The 18189-nt window shown below is 45.4% G+C and overlaps 8 non-coding genes across 8 annotated transcripts; all 8 read right to left on the bottom strand.

Moving 5' to 3' along the window:
• Window positions 1-1301: 1301 nt before the first annotated feature.
• On the bottom strand, window positions 1302-1383 carry trnal-aag (transfer RNA leucine (anticodon AAG)). Its single transcript has one exon. It is a non-coding gene; the product is annotated as a tRNA-Leu (tRNA).
• Window positions 1384-1739: 356 nt separating this feature from the next.
• On the bottom strand, window positions 1740-1821 carry trnas-gcu (transfer RNA serine (anticodon GCU)). The gene has a single exon. It is a non-coding gene; the product is annotated as a tRNA-Ser (tRNA).
• Window positions 1822-2207: 386 nt separating this feature from the next.
• trnal-aag (transfer RNA leucine (anticodon AAG)) lies at window positions 2208-2289 on the bottom strand. Its single transcript has one exon. It is a non-coding gene; the product is annotated as a tRNA-Leu (tRNA).
• Window positions 2290-3500: 1211 nt separating this feature from the next.
• trnal-aag (transfer RNA leucine (anticodon AAG)) lies at window positions 3501-3582 on the bottom strand. Its single transcript has one exon. It is a non-coding gene; the product is annotated as a tRNA-Leu (tRNA).
• A 356-nt stretch (window positions 3583-3938) lies between these two features.
• On the bottom strand, window positions 3939-4020 carry trnas-gcu (transfer RNA serine (anticodon GCU)). Its single transcript has one exon. It is a non-coding gene; the product is annotated as a tRNA-Ser (tRNA).
• Window positions 4021-5155: 1135 nt separating this feature from the next.
• Window positions 5156-5237, bottom strand: trnal-aag (transfer RNA leucine (anticodon AAG)). The gene has a single exon. It is a non-coding gene; the product is annotated as a tRNA-Leu (tRNA).
• Window positions 5238-5593: 356 nt separating this feature from the next.
• trnas-gcu (transfer RNA serine (anticodon GCU)) lies at window positions 5594-5675 on the bottom strand. The gene has a single exon. It is a non-coding gene; the product is annotated as a tRNA-Ser (tRNA).
• Window positions 5676-6810: 1135 nt separating this feature from the next.
• Window positions 6811-6892, bottom strand: trnal-aag (transfer RNA leucine (anticodon AAG)). The gene has a single exon. It is a non-coding gene; the product is annotated as a tRNA-Leu (tRNA).
• Window positions 6893-18189: the final 11297 nt, after the last annotated feature.

Raw genomic sequence — 18189 nt, 5'->3', positions numbered from 1 at the left:
TAAAAGCGCTGCTTGTAGGTCTTCTTGACGAAAAAGACACTGCAATAGCGTGAGGCATTCTAGGAACCGCCTAAAACACACAAGCGACGAAGGTGGGATTCGAACCCACGCGTGCAGAGCAGAATGGATTAGCAGTTCATCGCCTTAACCTCTCGGCCACCTCGTCGAAAGCAATGAACATCCTCACACATTTTGTAAGGGACAGCGGAATATCTTGAAGTTGTTTTTTTTCTTATCAACTCTATGCATGTCTGAGAGCATGGCATCCAAGTTTCATCCCAGAGCCCACTGAATTTGAAGTGCTCGCATTAAACTCTTGGCCACCAAGTACAGCGCTTCCAGCGTTTAAGACAAATTCTGGAAAGATCATTTCTTTTCTTTTTTTTGAGCAAACTAGATGACTCATTCTCTCATTCAACATGTGTATGCCTTGTGGCATGTGGTGTGCTTTAACAGGAAGTGAATTGAGTGGATGCGGAGAGGCGCTGCAAACTTGACAGAGAACAGGATCATTTCTTCGTCGAGCTGACCGTTTCCCAATCTTTGGTGGCGAAGTTTCGATTAGGCCCATACCCCGCCCTGTTCAGACGAGCTAGGTAGCTTTTTCGAACAACTATAATGCTTTGTAACTGGAGATGTGAACAGCCTCGTGAAAAGGGAGCAAGTTTTGAGACGCTCTGTAAGCAGCATGCTCCATGTTGGCTGACTGTCTAAGGTACTCCATGGAAACCACGGGAGCTGCTTGGTGAGGCACAGCATGAAAACATGGGACGCACGAGCTACCTGAAGACTTGGGAGACAAGCCACGCAAGGCAGGATTGCCTCCTACATTTGACACCCTGACAGCAGCTTCGATCTGTTTGAATCATTTGGTAAGTGCTATTTGTTGTGAGTTGTAGTTACAGGTGGAGCATTAAAGCATGGGAGCCTAGAGCTGTTTAAATCCTTTCGGAAGAATGACATTACAAACCCCACAATAGGCTCCCTGGCAATGGTGGGCTTGGAAAGCATGCCTTTTGGTAGACTGGACTCAAAATCCCAAAGGGGCTTGTGAGGGGATATCAGAGTTAAGCTGTTGATTGAGACATTCCAAGGGAGAACAAGGAAAGCAGGCATGACCACGAAAAACAGCTGTGGTGAGGCTAACGATCCTTTAGCATAAGCCGGGCTGCAGAAGCTATCGAAACACTTTGATGAAGAGAGCTAGCGCATGAGCATTCCAGGAGAAATACCGCTGGAAGTGACCCATTTAGTGACCTTCGGCCAACTGTCAATGCAGAAGTCGAATCAAAAGCAGGTCCTGGCAGCGGTGGGATTCGAACCCACGCCTCCGAAGAGACTGGAGCCTTAATCCAGCGCCTTAGACCGCTCGGCCACGCTACCAACAGATGAAGGAAGCGACCATGGAAAATCACAAAATAAAGAGAGCGAACGTTCAAAGATTAGGCAATAATGGCTGCCCTTCGTTCATTACCAAAATTGGTTGAGCACGCTCTTGTTGATGACAAAAGAATCCATACCTACATGGGTTATGCACAGTGGATCGACTGTCAACTGCCTTAAATCTCATGTTGACATAGTTCAAACAGATGAACCTGGGAGCAAAAGGCGCATGACCAGTGCTACGTGTCTCCAGTCAGGCTCATGGACCTGTGTAAAAGCGCTGCTTGTAGGTCTTCTTGACGAAAAAGACACTGCAATAGCGTGAGGCATTCTAGGAACCGCCTAAAACACACAAGCGACGAAGGTGGGATTCGAACCCACGCGTGCAGAGCACAATGGATTAGCAGTCCATCGCCTTAACCTCTCGGCCACCTCGTCGAAAGCAATGAACATCCTCACACATTTTGTAAGGGACAGCGGAATATCTTGAAGTTTTTTTTTTTCTTATCAACTCCATGCATGTCTGAGAGCATGGCATCCAAGTTTCATCCCAGAGCCCACTGAATTTGAAGTGCTCGCATTAAACTCTTGGCCACCAAGTACAGCGCTTCCAGCGTTTAAGACAAATTCTGGAAAGATCATTTTTTTTCTTTTTTTTGAGCAAACTAGATGACTCATTCTCTCATTCAACATGCGTATGCCTTGTGGCATGTGGTGTGCTTTAACAGGAAGTGAATTGAGTGGATGCGGAGAGGCGCTGGAAGTGACCCATTTTGTGACCTTCGGCCAACTGTCAATGCAGAAGTCGAATCAAAAGCAGGTCCTGGCAGCGGTGGGATTCGAACCCACGCCTCCGAAGAGACTGGAGCCTTAATCCAGCGCCTTAGACCGCTCGGCCACGCTACCAACAGATGAAGGAAGCGACCATGGAAAATCACAAAATAAAGAGAGCGAACGTGCAAAGATTAGGCAATAATGGCTGCCCTTCGTTCATTACCAAAATTGGTTGAGCACGCTCTTGTTGATGACAAAAGAATCCATACCTACATGGGTTATGCACAGTGGATCGACTGTCAACTGCCTTAAATCTCATGTTGACATAGTTCAAATTTGAAGTGCTCGCATTAAACTCTTGGCCACCAAGTACAGCGCTTCCAGCGTTTAAGACAAATTCTGGAAAGATCATTTTTTTTCTTTTTTTTGAGCAAACTAGATGACTCATTCTCTCATTCAACATGTGTATGCCTTGTGGCATGTGGTGTGCTTTAACAGGAAGTGAATTGAGTGGATGCGGAGAGGCGCTGCAAACTTGACAGAGAACAGGATCATTTCTTCGTCGAGCTGACCGTTTCCCAATCTTTGGTGGCGAAGTTTCGATTAGGCCCATACCCCGCCCTGTTCAGACGAGCTAGGTAGCTTTTTCGAACAACTATAATGCTTTGTAACTGGAGATGTGAACAGCCTCGTGAAAAGGGAGCAAGTTTTGAGACGCTCTGTAAGCAGCATGCTCCATGTTGGCTGACTGTCTGAGGTACTCTATGGAAACCACGGGAGCTGCTTGGTGAGGCACAGCATGAAAACATGGGACGCACGAGCTACCTGAAGACTTGGGAGACAAGCCACGCAAGGCAGGATTGCCTCCTACATTTGACACCCTGACAGCAGCTTCGATCTGTTTGAATCATTTGGTAAGTGCTATTTGTTGTGAGTTGTAGTTACAGGTGGAGCATTAAAGCATGGGAGCCTAGAGCTGTTTAAATCCTTTCGGAAGAATGACATTACAAACCCCACAATAGGCTCCCTGGCAATGGTGGGCTTGGAAAGCATGCCTTTTGGTAGACTGGACTCAAAATCCCAAAGGGGCTTGTGAGGGCATATCAGAGTTAAGCTGTTGATTGAGACATTCCAAGGGAGAACAAGGAAAGCAGGCATGACCACGAAAAACAGCTGTGGTGAGGCTAACGATCCTTTAGCATAAGCCGGGCTGCAGAAGCTATCGAAACACTTTGATGAAGAGAGCTAGCGCATGAGCATTCCAGGAGAAATACCGCTGGAAGTGACCCATTTAGTGACCTTCGGCCAACTGTCAATGCAGAAGTCGAATCAAAAGCAGGTCCTGGCAGCGGTGGGATTCGAACCCACGCCTCCGAAGAGACTGGAGCCTTAATCCAGCGCCTTAGACCGCTCGGCCACGCTACCAACAGATGAAGGAAGCGACCATGGAAAATCACAAAATAAAGAGAGCGAACGTGCAAAGATTAGGCAATAATGGCTGCCCTTCGTTCATTACCAAAATTGGTTGAGCACGCTCTTGTTGATGACAAAAGAATCCATACCTACATGGGTTAAGCACAGTGGATCGACTGTCAACTGCCTTAAATCTCATGTTGACATAGTTCAAACAGATGAACCTGGGAGCAAAAGGCGCATGACCAGTGCTACGTGTCTCCAGTCAGGCTCATGGACCTGTGTAAAAGCGCTGCTTGTAGGTCTTCTTGACGAAAAAGACACTGCAATAGCGTGAGGCATTCTAGGAACCGCCTAAAATACACAAGCGACGAAGGTGGGATTCGAACCCACGCGTGCAGAGCACAATGGATTAGCAGTCCATCGCCTTAACCTCTCGGCCACCTCGTCGAAAGCAATGAACATCCTCACACATTTTGTAACGGACAGCGGAATATCTTAAAGTTTTTTTTTTTCTTATCAACTCCATGTATGTCTGAGAGCATGGCATCCAAGTTTCATCCCAGAGCCCACTGAATTTGAAGTGCTCGCATTAAACTCTTGGCCATCAAGTACAGCGCTTCCAGCGTTTAAGACAAATTCTGGAAAGATCATTTCTTTTCTTTTTTTTGAGCAAACTAGATGACTCATTCTCTCATTCAACATGTGTATGCCTTGTGGCATGTGGTGTGCTTTAACAGGAAGTGAATTGAGTGGATGCAGAGAGGCGCTGCAAACTTGACAGAGAACAGGATCATTTCTTCGTCGAGCTGACCGTTTCCCAATCTTTGGTGGCGAAGTTTCCATTAGGCCCATACCCCGCCCTGTTCAGACGAGCTAGGTAGCTTTTTCGAACAACTATAATGCTTTGTAACTGGAGATGTGAACAGCCTCGTGAAAAGGGAGCAAGTTTTGAGACGCTCTGTAAGCAGCATGCTCCATGTTGGCTGACTGTCTGAGGTACTCCATGGAAACCACGGGAGCTGCTTGGTGAGGCACAGCATGAAAACATGGGACGCACGAGCTACCTGAAGACTTGGGAGACAAGCCACGCAAGGCAGGATTGCCTCCTACATTTGACACCCTGACAGCAGCTTCGATCTGTTTGAATCATTTGGTAAGTGCTATTTGTTGTGAGTTGTAGTTACAGGTGGAGCATTAAAGCATGGGAGCCTAGAGCTGTTTAAATCCTTTCGGAAGAATGACATTACAAACCCCACAATAGGCTCCCTGGCAATGGTAGGCTTGGAAAGCATGCCTTTTGGTAGACTGGACTCAAAATCCCAAAGGGGCTTGTGAGGGGATATCAGAGTTAAGCTGTTGATTGAGACATTCCAAGGGAGAACAAGGAAAGCAGGCATGACCACGAAAAACAGCTGTGGTGAGGCTAACGATCCTTTAGCATAAGCCGGGCTGCAGAAGCTATCGAAACACTTTGATGAAGAGAGCTAGCGCATGAGCATTCCAGGAGAAATACCGCTGGAAGTGACCCATTTAGTGATCTTCGGCCAACTGTCAATGCAGAAGTCGAATCAAAAGCAGGTCCTGGCAGCGGTGGGAATCGAACCCACGCCTCCGAAGAGACTGGAGCCTTAATCCAGCGCCTTAGACCGCTCGGCCACGCTACCAACAGATGAAGGAAGCGACCATGGAAAATCACAAAATAAAGAGAGCGAACGTGCGAAGATTAGGCAATAATGGCTGCCCTTCGTTCATTACCAAAATTGGTTGAGCACGCTCTTGTTGATGACAAAAGAATCCATACCTACATGGGTTATGCACAGTGGATCGACTGTCAACTGCCTTAAATCTCATGTTGACATAGTTCAAACAGATGAACCTGGGAGCAAAAGGCGCATGACCAGTGCTACGTGTCTCCAGTCAGGCTCATGGACCTGTGTAAAAGCGCTGCTTGTAGGTCTTCTTGACGAAAAAGACACTGCAATAGCGTGAGGCATTCTAGGAACCGCCTAAAATACACAAGCGACGAAGGTGGGATTCGAACCCACGCGTGCAGAGCACAATGGATTAGCAGTCCATCGCCTTAACCTCTCGGCCACCTCGTCGAAAGCAATGAACATCCTCACACATTTTGTAACGGACAGCGGAATATCTTGAAGTTTTTTTTTTTCTTATCAACTCCATGTATGTCTGAGAGCATGGCATCCAAGTTTCATCCCAGAGCCCACTGAATTTGAAGTGCTCGCATTAAACTCTTGGCCACCAAGTACAGCGCTTCCAGCGTTTAAGACAAATTCTGGAAAGATCATTTCTTTTCTTTTTTTTGAGCAAACTAGATGACTCATTCTCTCATTCAACATGTGTATGCCTTGTGGCATGTGGTGTGCTTTAACAGGAAGTGAATTGAGTGGATGCGGAGAGGCGCTGCAAACTTGACAGAGAACAGGATCATTTCTTCGTCGAGCTGACCGTTTCCCAATCTTTGGTGGCGAAGTTTCCATTAGGCCCATACCCCGCCCTGTTCAGACGAGCTAGGTAGCTTTTTCGAACAACTATAATGCTTTGTAACTGGAGATGTGAACAGCCTCGTGAAAAGGGAGCAAGTTTTGAGACGCTCTGTAAGCAGCATGCTCCATGTTGGCTGACTGTCTGAGGTACTCCATGGAAACCACGGGAGCTGCTTGGTGAGGCACAGCATGAAAACATGGGACGCACGAGCTACCTGAAGACTTGGGAGACAAGCCACGCAAGGCAGGATTGCCTCCTACATTTGACACCCTGACAGCAGCTTCGATCTGTTTGAATCATTTGGTAAGTGCTATTTGTTGTGAGTTGTAGTTACAGGTGGAGCATTAAAGCATGGGAGCCTAGAGCTGTTTAAATCCTTTCGGAAGAATGACATTACAAACCCCACAATAGGCTCCCTGGCAATGGTGGGCTTGGAAAGCATGCCTTTTGGTAGACTGGACTCAAAATCCCAAAGGGGCTTGTGAGGGGATATCAGAGTTAAGCTGTTGATTGAGACATTCCAAGGGAGAACAAGGAAAGCAGGCATGACCACGAAAAACAGCTGTGGTGAGGCTAACGATCCTTTAGCATAAGCCGGGCTGCAGAAGCTATCGAAACACTTTGATGAAGAGAGCTAGCGCATGAGCATTCCAGGAGAAATACCGCTGGAAGTGACCCATTTAGTGATCTTCGGCCAACTGTCAATGCAGAAGTCGAATCAAAAGCAGGTCCTGGCAGCGGTGGGAATCGAACCCACGCCTCCGAAGAGACTGGAGCCTTAATCCAGCGCCTTAGACCGCTCGGCCACGCTACCAATAGATGAAGGAAGCGACCATGGAAAATCACAAAATAAAGAGAGCGAACGTGCGAAGATTAGGCAATAATGGCTGCCCTTCGTTCATTACCAAAATTGGTTGAGCACGCTCTTGTTGATGACAAAAGAATCCATACCTACATGGGTTATGCACAGTGGATCGACTGTCAACTGCCTTAAATCTCATGTTGACATAGTTCAAACAGATGAACCTGGGAGCAAAAGGCGCATGATCAGTGCTACGTGTCTCCAGTCAGGCTTATGGACCTGTGTAAAAGCGCTGCTTGTAGGTCTTCTTGAAGAAAAAGACACTGCAATAGCGTGAGGCATTCTAGGAACCGGCTAAAACACACAAGCGACGATGGTGGGATTCGAACCCACGCGTGCAGAGCACAATGGATTAGCAGTCCATCGCCTTAACCTCTCGGCCACCTCGCCGAAACCAAGGAACATCCTCACACATTTTTTAAGGGACAGCGGAATATCTTGAAGTTGTTTTTTTTCTGATCAACTCCATGCATGTCTGAAAGCATGGCATCCAAGTTTATCCCAGAGCTCACTGAATTTGCAGTCCTCGCATTAAACTCTTGGCCACCAAGTACAGCGCTTCCAGCGTTTAGGACAAATTCTGGAAAGAACTTTTTTTTTTTTTGAGGAAACTTGATGACTCATTCTCTCGTTCAACATAAGTATGCCCTGTGGCATGTGGTGTAATTTAACAGGAAGTGAATTGAGTTGATGCGGAAAGGCAAACTCTTGACAAAACTGGCAAAACTTGACAGAGAACATGATCATTTCTTCATCGAGCTGACCGTTTTCCAATCTTTGGTGGATCCAAGATGGCGGCGCGGCAGTAGCACGCAGCGGCAGCTTCTGAGCCAAAATGGTGCTTCATTTTTTACGTTTTGTGTGTAGCCCATTTATTTTACTATGTGTATGGATCTCGTCGCAACTGGTGTCCTTACATACAACAGCCAGACACTTTTTAACCTAAATAACCTCGTTAATAATATCCACGATGAGCTGCGGGAAAACCTATGCGACTTTGGCTTGCTGCGTGAACCAGGCCTCGAAGCCTCGGCGTTGCCTGATGCCGGAGGCCGGAGGAAGGGTCATCGGAAGCGGTGCGCGAGGAAGCGGAAGCGTGGCAAGCGGGCGGGAGTCTGTGCTAGGCTAAAAACAAACCCTAGCCGGCCGGCTCTCCCGTCCATCATCTTATCTAACGTCTGCTCTCTGGACAATAAACTTGACTACATCCGACTCCAGCAGGCTACACAGCGTGAGGTTAGAGACTGCTGTGTCTTTGTTTTCACAGAGACATGGCTCAGCGTCAAAGTACCGGACGCCGCTATTCAGCTAGATGGGCTAGCCTCGTTTTGCGCCGACAGAAATGCAGCTCTCTGCGGTAAGACTCGCGGTGGCGGCTTGTGGGTTTACATCAACACGAAATAGTGCAAAAACTCTGGGCTAGTTTCTAGTTATTGCTCATCGCTAGTGGAGTTTGTGACTGTTAGATGCAGACCTTTTTATTTACCACGGGAATTCACCACTGTTTTCATTATCGAAGTGTACGTTCCACCTAGCACTAATGCTAAGGAAGCGCTATGGGAACTGTATACAAAGATCAGTGAACTGCAAAATACACACCCGGATGGACTGTTTATTGTTGCTCGAGATTTCAACCATGCAAATCTCAAGTCAGTGCTTCTTAGATTCCATTAGTATGTGGACTTTGCAACGAGAGGGGAAAACACGCTGGATCTTGTTTACACAAACATCCCCGGCGCATATCGGGCAGAGCCCCGCCCCCACCGCGGCTACTCAGACCACATCACTGTTATGCTAATTCCAGCATACAGACCACTCGTCAGGCGCTCAAAACCGGTTCTGAAGCAGGTGAAAACCTGGCCAGCAGGAGCCATCTCTGCTCTTCTGGACTGTTTCGAGAGCACTGACTGGAACATGTTTAGGGAGGCTGCAACTTACGACAACTTCACTGACTTGGAGGAGTACACGTCATCAGTGACCAGCTACATTAACAAGTGCACCGATGACGTCACTGTCTCCAAGAACATCATCTCACGACCCAACCAGAAACCATGGATTACTGCGAAAGTGCGTGCACTTCTGAGGACCAGAGACTCTGCCTTCAAAGCGGGAGACAAGGTGGCCCTCAGAACAGCAAGGGCCAAACTTTCTCGGGCCATCAGAGAGGCGAAGCGCGCACACGCCAAGAGAATCCACAATCACTTCAGGGACAGCGGCGACACACGGCACATGTGGCAGGGGTTACAAGCCATCACAAACTACAGGACGACATCATCTGCCTGTAACGGTGACAGCTCCCTCCCAGATGCGCTGAACAACTTCTACGCTCGGTTTGACAGGCAGAACGACGTGGCGGCGAGAAAGACCACCCCTCCTCCGAACGACCAGGTGCTGTGTCTCACTACAGCTGAGGTAAGGAAAACTCTACGCAAATTCAACCCACGTAAAGCTGCTGGACCAGACAACATCCCAGGCAGAGTGCTCAGAGAATGTGCTGAACAGCTGGCAGATGTTCTCACCGACATCTTCAACATCTCTCTGAGCAGCGCCGTCGTTCCCACGTGCTTCAAGGCCACCACCATCGTCCCCGTGCCCAAGAAGTCTACTGTGTCCTGTCTCAATGACTACCGTCCCGTTGCACTCACACCCACCATCATAAAGTGCTTTGAGCGGCTTGTAATGAGACACATCAAGACCCTGCTGCCCTCCTCACTGGACCCACTGCAATTTGCGTACCGTCCTAACCGCTCAATGGACGACGCCATCTCCACTACACTACATCTTGCCCTCACACACTTGGACAAGAAGGACACATATGTTCGAAGGCTGTACATAGATTTCAGCTCAGCATTCAACACTATCATCCCCAAACAACTTATTGGGAAGCTGAACCTGTTGGGCCCGAACACCTCCCTCTGCAACTGGATTCTGGACTTTCTGACCGGTAGGCCTCAGTCAGTACGGATCGGGAACTGCACCTCCGGCACCACCACACCGAGCACTGGGGCCCACAAGGCTGTGTGCTCAGTCCCCTGCTGTTCACACTGCTGACTCACGACTGTGTAGCAACACACAGTTCGAACCACATCATTAAGTTCGCTGATGACACGACTGTGGTGGGTCTCATTAGCAAGAACGACGAGTCAGCGTACAGAGAGAAAGCGCAGAGGCTAACGGACTGGTGTAAAGACAACAACCTGTCTCTAAATGTTGACAAGACAAAGGAGATGGTTGTTGACTTTAGGAGGACACGAGGCAACCATTCTCCGCTGAGCATCAACGGCTCCTCTGTGGGAATCATCGAAAGCACCAAATTCCTGGGTGTCCACCTAGAGAAGGACCTCAGCTGGTCCCTCAACACCAGTTCCCTACACAAGAAAGCCCAAGAGCGTCTCTTCTTTCTGAGAAGACTGAGGAAGGCCCAGCTTTCACCACCGATCCTGACCACCTTCTATAGAGGAACTATCGAGAGCATCCTGAGCGGCTGCATCACTGTCTGGTTTGGGAATTGTGCCATATCGAACCGCAAAACCCTACAGCGGATAGTGAGGACAGCGGAGAAGATCATTGGGGTCTCTCTTCCCTCTATTGAAGACATCTACACCACACGCTGCATCTGCAAAGCCACCAGCATTGTGGCTGATCGGACAAACCCCTCTCACACACACTTCACACTCCTGCCATCTGGAAAAAGGTACCGAAGCATTCGGGCACACACATCCGGACTGTGCAACAGCTTTTTTCCACAAGCCATCCGTCTCCTCAACAAAAAGGGTCTGGACTGATAAACACAAACACACACACACACACACACACAAACATTATCACACAGCTTAACCTAACTACCTCAAAATATTGGGACTGGACTGACTAATCAACACAAGTGCAGACACACTGACCTACAGCACCAAATTATCGTACACACCAACCTGTAAATGCTTCACTGTTTATCTCTTTTGAACAATGATCATTACTGGACTACTTTTTGCACTAATTCCTCAATTCCTGCTGCTGTTTTAAGGAATGTTTATTTTACCCACTACCTCAACACCATATTTTATGTTCTGTTATGTCATGTTTGTGCACTGTCACTTTGTTGTTGCTCTTGTTTGCACGTGCACTTTATGTTGTCTATAAAAATGTTATACTTAGCTAGTTAGTTTTTGTTAATTTATGTTGTAGTGTATGTTAGGTCTCTCTGTCCTGTCTCTGCTAGCCAGCTAACTAGGCCTCTTGGTTAGCTAGTTTAGTGTTTATGTTAATTTATGTTGTAAATTTATGTTGCATGTAGCACCTTGGTCCTGGAGGAACGTTGTTTCGTTTCACTGTGTACTAACTGTATATGGTTGTAATGACAATAAAGCCTGAAAAGTGAAGCTTGAACTTGAACTTGAAAGTTTCGATTAGGCCTATACCCCGCCCTGTTCAGACGAGCTAGGTAGCTTTTTCAAACAATTATAATGCTTTTGTAACTGAAGATGTGAACAGCCTTGTGAAAATGGAGCAAGTTTTGAGACGCTCTGTAAGCAGCATGCTCCATGTTGGCTGACTGTCTGAGGTACTCCGTGGAAACAACGGGAGCTGCTTGATGGCGCAGCATAAAAACATGGGACGCACGAGCTACCTAAAGACTTGGAAGACAAGCCACACAAGGCAGGATTGCCTCCTACATTTGACATCCTGACAACAGCTTCGATCTGTTTGAATCATTTGGTAAGTGCTATTTGTTGTGAGTTGTAGTTACCGGTATAACATTAAAGCACGGGAGCCTAGAGCTGTTTAAATCTTTTCGGAAGAATGATACACAACTCATAATAGGCTCCCTGGCAACGGTGGGCTTGGAAAGCATGCCTTCTGGTAGACTGGACTCAAAATCCCAAAGCGGCTTGTGAGGGGTTACTTATTAGAGTTAAGCTGTTAATTAAGACGTTCCAAGGGAGAACAAGTAAAGCAGGCATGACCACGAAATACAGCTGTGGTGAGGCTAACAATCCTTCAGCCATACTCATGACCAAGATGGCGGCACGTATACATCGCAGGGCTCAGTGTCTCTCCAGTTTCTGCAGTTTTGCGGTATTTTACATGCTCTTCTCAAGTCTGTTTGTGCAGAACAGTAGTGCTTCTACATTTTACACCCAACAGGAGCTTTTGGATATTGGTTTGCACATTCCCGACAGTTTTATCAAGAATATTCAACTCGTTCCTGAGATCTTCAGAACATCCGAGGCTGCGCATTCTATCCGGCCGGGCGGAAGTGCTCGAAGGCGGCGTCAAAACCGTAAAACAAAGACGGGGGACGCGCGGAGGATTAAGAGCTAAGCTAAGGCTAACACCACATCGGCTCTCTTTACCCAGCATTTTCCTCGCCAATGTGTGGTCGCTGATGAACAAAATAAACAAGATTCGACTTTGCATCAACCACAGTAAGAGACTATGAAACTGCAATGTTGTGATTTTTACTAAAACATGGTGGAACAGTGATATATCAGACAATCCTATTGCTCTAGCTGAGCACCACACATTCCGGGCAGACAGAACGGTGGAAACTTTAGATCATGTATATACAAACATGGCTGAAGCCTATAATGTGGTCCCCCTCCCCCACTTGGGACAAACAGACCACCTTTCTTTGTTCCTCACCCCTAGATACTCACCCCTCATTAACCGTGTGCAGCCATCAGTGAAGACCATCAAAGTGTGGCCAACGGGGGTAGACTTCACACTCCAGGACAGGAGTATGTTTGCTACTGAGGCCACCTGTGGCTCTCACATGAACATTGACAGCTACAATTCCTCTGTTATGGATTACATCAATACTACCATCCCAACCCAGAAGCAGATCACCACATACCCAAATCAGAAGCCATGGATGAACAAGGAGGTGCATCTCCTACTGAAGGCACGCAACACTACAGCACCTCCAGGGCTAATCTGAAGAGGGGCATCAAAAAGGCCAAACACTGCTACAAACTAAAGCTAGAGGAGGGCATGTGCAGAGCAGCTCGCTGGGGTATTCACAGACATTTTTAACATGTCTCTTGCCCAAGCAGCTATACCAGCATGCTTTAAATCTACCTTGATTGTGCCAGTGTCGAAACACTCTAGCCCAACGTGCTTGAATGACTACCGCCCTGTAGCACTCACATCCATCATTATGAAGTGCTTTAAGCGGTTGGTCCTGACACACCTAAAGGACTTTTTTCAATCCTCACTAGACCCACACCAGTTTGCTTACTGTGCCAACAGGACCACAGATGATGCAGTCTCTATAGTGCTGCACTCTGTACTTACACACTTGGACAATATAAACACCTATGCACGACTGTTGTTTGTTGACTTTTTTAATACTGTTTTACCCTCTAAGTTAATCACCAAACTTAGAGATCTGGGGCCTGATGTATATACGTTGCGTACGCCCAAAATGGGCATAAAAATATGCGTACGCATTTTTACACGCACATATTGGGATTTATAAAAAATAAACTTGGCCTAAAAATAAGGATGCTCTTAACTGTGCGTACGCACTCTTTTAGAAGAGTATGTGTTTTGGCGACACCAACTGGCCCAAATAGCAATAACTATTTAAAATGAAAAACTTCTAAATTATCCTATTACATCACCCAATAAATCAAATTGCATCAACCTGAATTATCATTATCAGCATTCTTAACCAGGTGCAAATACTTAGAATTTACTAATTTTTTAATTAATGGGCTATAAAAAGGTATGTGCGTATATAACATATCATCATAATGGATGCTCTAGCGCTGTTAGAAGATCTTGCTATGGAGGGAGCGTGTTTTCAGAGACCGTGAAGATTTCCTTGCTCATAATGATAATTGGCTCATGAGCCGATTTCAATTCCCAAGAGCCATCCTCTTGGAATTGTGTTCTGAACTACGGCCAGTATTGGAAAGACCCTAGCTGAGAAACCACGCACTGTGTGTTCAAGTACAAGTATTGACCACATTAGGCTACTTGGCCACTGGTACTTTCCAGCGAGAGTTGGCAGACCGATCAGGTATGTCGCAGTCATCCCTGAGCCGTGTCATGCCATATGTATGGGATGCCATAGTGGAAATGGCACCCCGATACATCCGTTTTCCTTACAAGCAAGCTGAACAAGCCAACATCAAAATGCAATTTGCAGCAATTGCCGGTTTTCCCAATGTAATCGGTGCTATTGACTGCACTCATGTTGCAATAAAGGCACCATCTGAGAATGAATTTGCTTTTGTTAACCGAAAACATTTTCATTCTTTGAACATGCAGATCATATGTGATGCAAGATGGCCTGGGTCAACTCATGATTTCTACATTTTGTCCAACAGCAGTGTAGGGAACAGACTGCAAACAGAAGCTGTGCGTGATGGATGGCTTCTTGGTAAGTCGGCAGGAATGCGCATGTAATTGTAATTAAGTAATGATGCAAATGTGTTTAAAGCATACCTTTTAAAATGTTTTTTCTTTTAGGTATAATTATAATCTCCAATGATAAACAAACCCACACTTATTTTAATATTTTTTATGCAAAATTTCACATCAATCAATGCAAATTTTCAGGAAACAAAACATGTTTTGTAGCATTTAAGAATAAAGTGAAATGTTATATTGAATCAATATTGCCCTGGAAAAAACAAAAAGCTATCTGGAGGCTATTTTATAAGCATGTACTTTGTTTAAAGTATTTTTATAATATTGTTTATAATTGTTACCTCTGCCTAGCACTTGGAATGTTATATTAATTGTCCCATTGTATTTACATTCATTTTTTTGTTATATTTCCATAAAAAAATTGTAAATGTTTTACCTCTCAGGAGACAGTGGTTATCCCCTTAGAACGTGGCTGCTAACTCCACTAACTAGACCCCAAACTGAACAAGAACGGCGTTATAACGAGAAGCATTGCCAGACGCGTTCAGTGGTCGAACACACTATTGGTCTGCTAAAAGGACGCTGGAGGTGCTTGGATACGTCTGGTGGCACAGTATTGTACACCCACACAAAGGTTTGCCGCATTGTGGTGGCTTGCGCAGTGTTGCACAACATTGCTCAAAAAAATGGTATACCTGTTCCATCGAACGCCCATACTGAAGATAATGAACCCGACCCTGGCCCTCCTAATACAGTGCATAATGCTATGGCAACACAGCAGCCTATAAATGTAATAAATGCAATTTAAAAAGGCAAGTGAATTCAAACTTTTTATTTTTTTTACAAGTTCTTTAAGTGAACCACTTATTCCTGACAAAATATTTTTTATTTCTTTCAGTTCGGAACACACCGCATTAACAGCATGAACCATGTGACGTTGGGTCTGCATGACTTCTTCTGTCAGTACACGCCTTGAGTTACCAACGCTCGGTGGTGGCACAAAGGATGATGATGATGATGATGATGCACTGGATTGCGCACAGGATGGGGTTGTTTGGGCATATGATGATGGCAGCACACTGGCCGTTGGTGGAGGCACACAAGATGCCGGTGGTGGCACACAGGATGGTGGTGGAGGCACACAGGATGGCGGCGGCGGTGGCACGTAGGATCTAAACCTACATCCCTTTTCTACCCCACCCTTGCATTAAAGGCTGAGAGGTCAGTGATTCCTTGACCAGTTGTTACGACACTGCATCTGTGTGCACATATTCTTTTTTTAACAACTAATTTTAAGTCTGACCATTTTTTTTGTCTCTTGGACTGGCCCCCGGGGTAACAGCATTGACTGCTTCTGTTACTTGCTCCCATTCAACCATCTTTTATTTGAAATGCACGCAGAGAGCCCACCAAATAAAACTTTTTTTCGGCCCTTCACCTCAGACAGCAGTCGGTAAAGTTTCTTTTTTTTGCTTTTCGTTTCTGTTCTTCCATTTTTAGCCAAACAGATCAATGACAATTATCGGTCGTATTAATATGCAGGGACATCATACATATTCAAAATAGGCGGTCTTAACCTCCAAATATGTTTTAGAATATATGCACAAACTGTTTTCTCTCCTGCCTTTCGGTAGGCGCTTCAGGTGTGCCAAGTCAAGAACCAGCAGACTAAGGAACAGCTTCTTTCCCAGAGCTGTCTCCTTATTAAACTCTGCCCCACACTGACACCTGCTCACCCCTCACATACCCCTATACTCCTCCCATTACACTATTTACACTTTACACTATTTAATATGGAATGCACTACAATGTACATACCTGTTTGAAAATACAAATATCCATGCACAATATATTTGTAAACTTCTGACTGAGTATATACATGCCTACTTGTAAATTCTTGTACATTATGTTTATATCCGCCTGTACATGTCTACTTGTAAAGTCCTGTCTATAGAGAATAGCAACCTGTACATTATGCTCATATCTATTTGTAAATTCCTGTTTACAGTTAATAACAACATGTATATATTGACCACACACTGTAAATTTATAATTATAGTTACTTGCAATATGTATACTATGCTTACATAATATCCTGCACATTATGTCCATATCCATTTGCAAATTTTTCACTACAGTTAATAACAACCTGTATGTGTTGTATGTGGCTCATCCACTGTAAATATATAAGTATAGTTACCACCAATCTGTATAATATCCTTCTGTAATAGTTACCCATAGCTTCTCCCTGCACATATCCCTCGTAAGTGTACTTAGAACTTATACGTTTATCCTGCACTTTCTGCTAATTGCACATCTGGTTAGACCTAAACTGCATTTCGTTGCCTTGTAATTGTACATGTGTAATGACAATAAAGTTAAATCTAATCTAATCTAATAAGGCGGACCACAGGAGCTATCGAAACACATTGATGAAGAAAGCTAGAGCATGAGCATTCCAGGAGAAATACCGCTGGAAGTGACCCATTTAGGGACCCTTGGCCAACTGTCAATGCAGGAGTCGAATCAAAAGCAGGTCCTGGCAGCAGTGGGATTTGAACCCACACCTCCGAAGAGACTGGAGCCTTAACCCAGCGCATTAGACCGCCCGGGCACGCTACCAATAGATGAAGGAAGCGACCATGGAAAATGGGAAAAGAGAGAGAGCGAGCGTGCAATACTTAGGCAATAGCGGCTGCCCTGCGTTCATTACCAAAATTGGTTGAGCATGCTCTTGTTGATGACAAAAGGATCCATACCTACATGGGTTATGCACAGTGGATCCACTGTCGACTGCCATAAATCTCATGTTGACATAGTTCAAACAGATGAACCTGGGAGCAAAAGGCGCATGACCAGTGCTACGTGTCTCCAGTCAGGCCCATGGACCTGTGTAAAAGCGCCGCTTGTAGGTCTTCTTGACAAGAAAGACACTGCAATAGCGTGAGGCATTCTAGGAACCGGCTAAAACACACAAGCGACGAAGGTGGGATTCGAACCCACGCGTGCTGAGCACAATAAATTAGCAGTCCATTGCCTTAACCTCTCGGCCACCTCGTCGAAACCACCGAAAATCTACTAGTCTACATACTAACTTTACACTAATATGAATAACTTTGAATGATGAATGCTTTTGAACACCCTTGTGACTGAATAAAATAATATTTTCTAACAGCCTGTAAATGATGTAAATAAATAAATAAATAAATAAATCACAATAATGTCTCATTGTCTCATTTTGTTGTCCAACTATTTATAAGCCTCTTGGGTCTCTGTAAGACTGGTGCTAGTGGTCACTGAAAATATTGTCCTTATATGTAGTTTAATATGTTGTTTCCCCTATTGTTCTTTACTTTGTTTTTTTGTTTTACTAATATAACCCAATATATGTTCAGTGATACTTTTTCTTTCCATTTTTTTGTGTTATATTTTTATACTAGTATGTGGTTTTAAAAATTAATCTCCACTTTAATGAGCCAATGTATTATGACGTGGGATGTGGTGGGCTGCTGGACCCAGCCTCGCTGTCCCTGACCAGTAATAGACAGAATCTGTTCTTTTGAAGCATTTTACACCATTTACATTCTTTCGCATGACTTTTAGCTTCACCTTTCCTTCTTCCTCCTTTTCATTTATGGAAATTATTTTTAATTTGCTCAAAGAAATTCAAAGTGAAGGGGTCGGGGGGGTTCAGAGCACGGATGGAACAGACCAAACTAATTGATATTGAGGGAGGACGATACATCCGCATGCGTGGTAACATAAACACGTGTTCTTCGTCGGCGATGCAATATTATGGTTTCCGTCATTTTTTATATATTTGCATACTAACTGGGCCGCCCCACATTGGCCAGCAGCCCACCAGGAAAACTCTT

The sequence above is a fragment of the Clarias gariepinus genome, chromosome 14 (genome assembly GCF_024256425.1).
Source record: "Clarias gariepinus isolate MV-2021 ecotype Netherlands chromosome 14, CGAR_prim_01v2, whole genome shotgun sequence".
In the NCBI taxonomy this organism is placed as follows: domain Eukaryota; kingdom Metazoa; phylum Chordata; class Actinopteri; order Siluriformes; family Clariidae; genus Clarias; species Clarias gariepinus.
The sequence above is the reverse complement of the archived record's forward strand: the minus strand, read 5'-3'. Positions and strand labels throughout refer to the sequence as shown.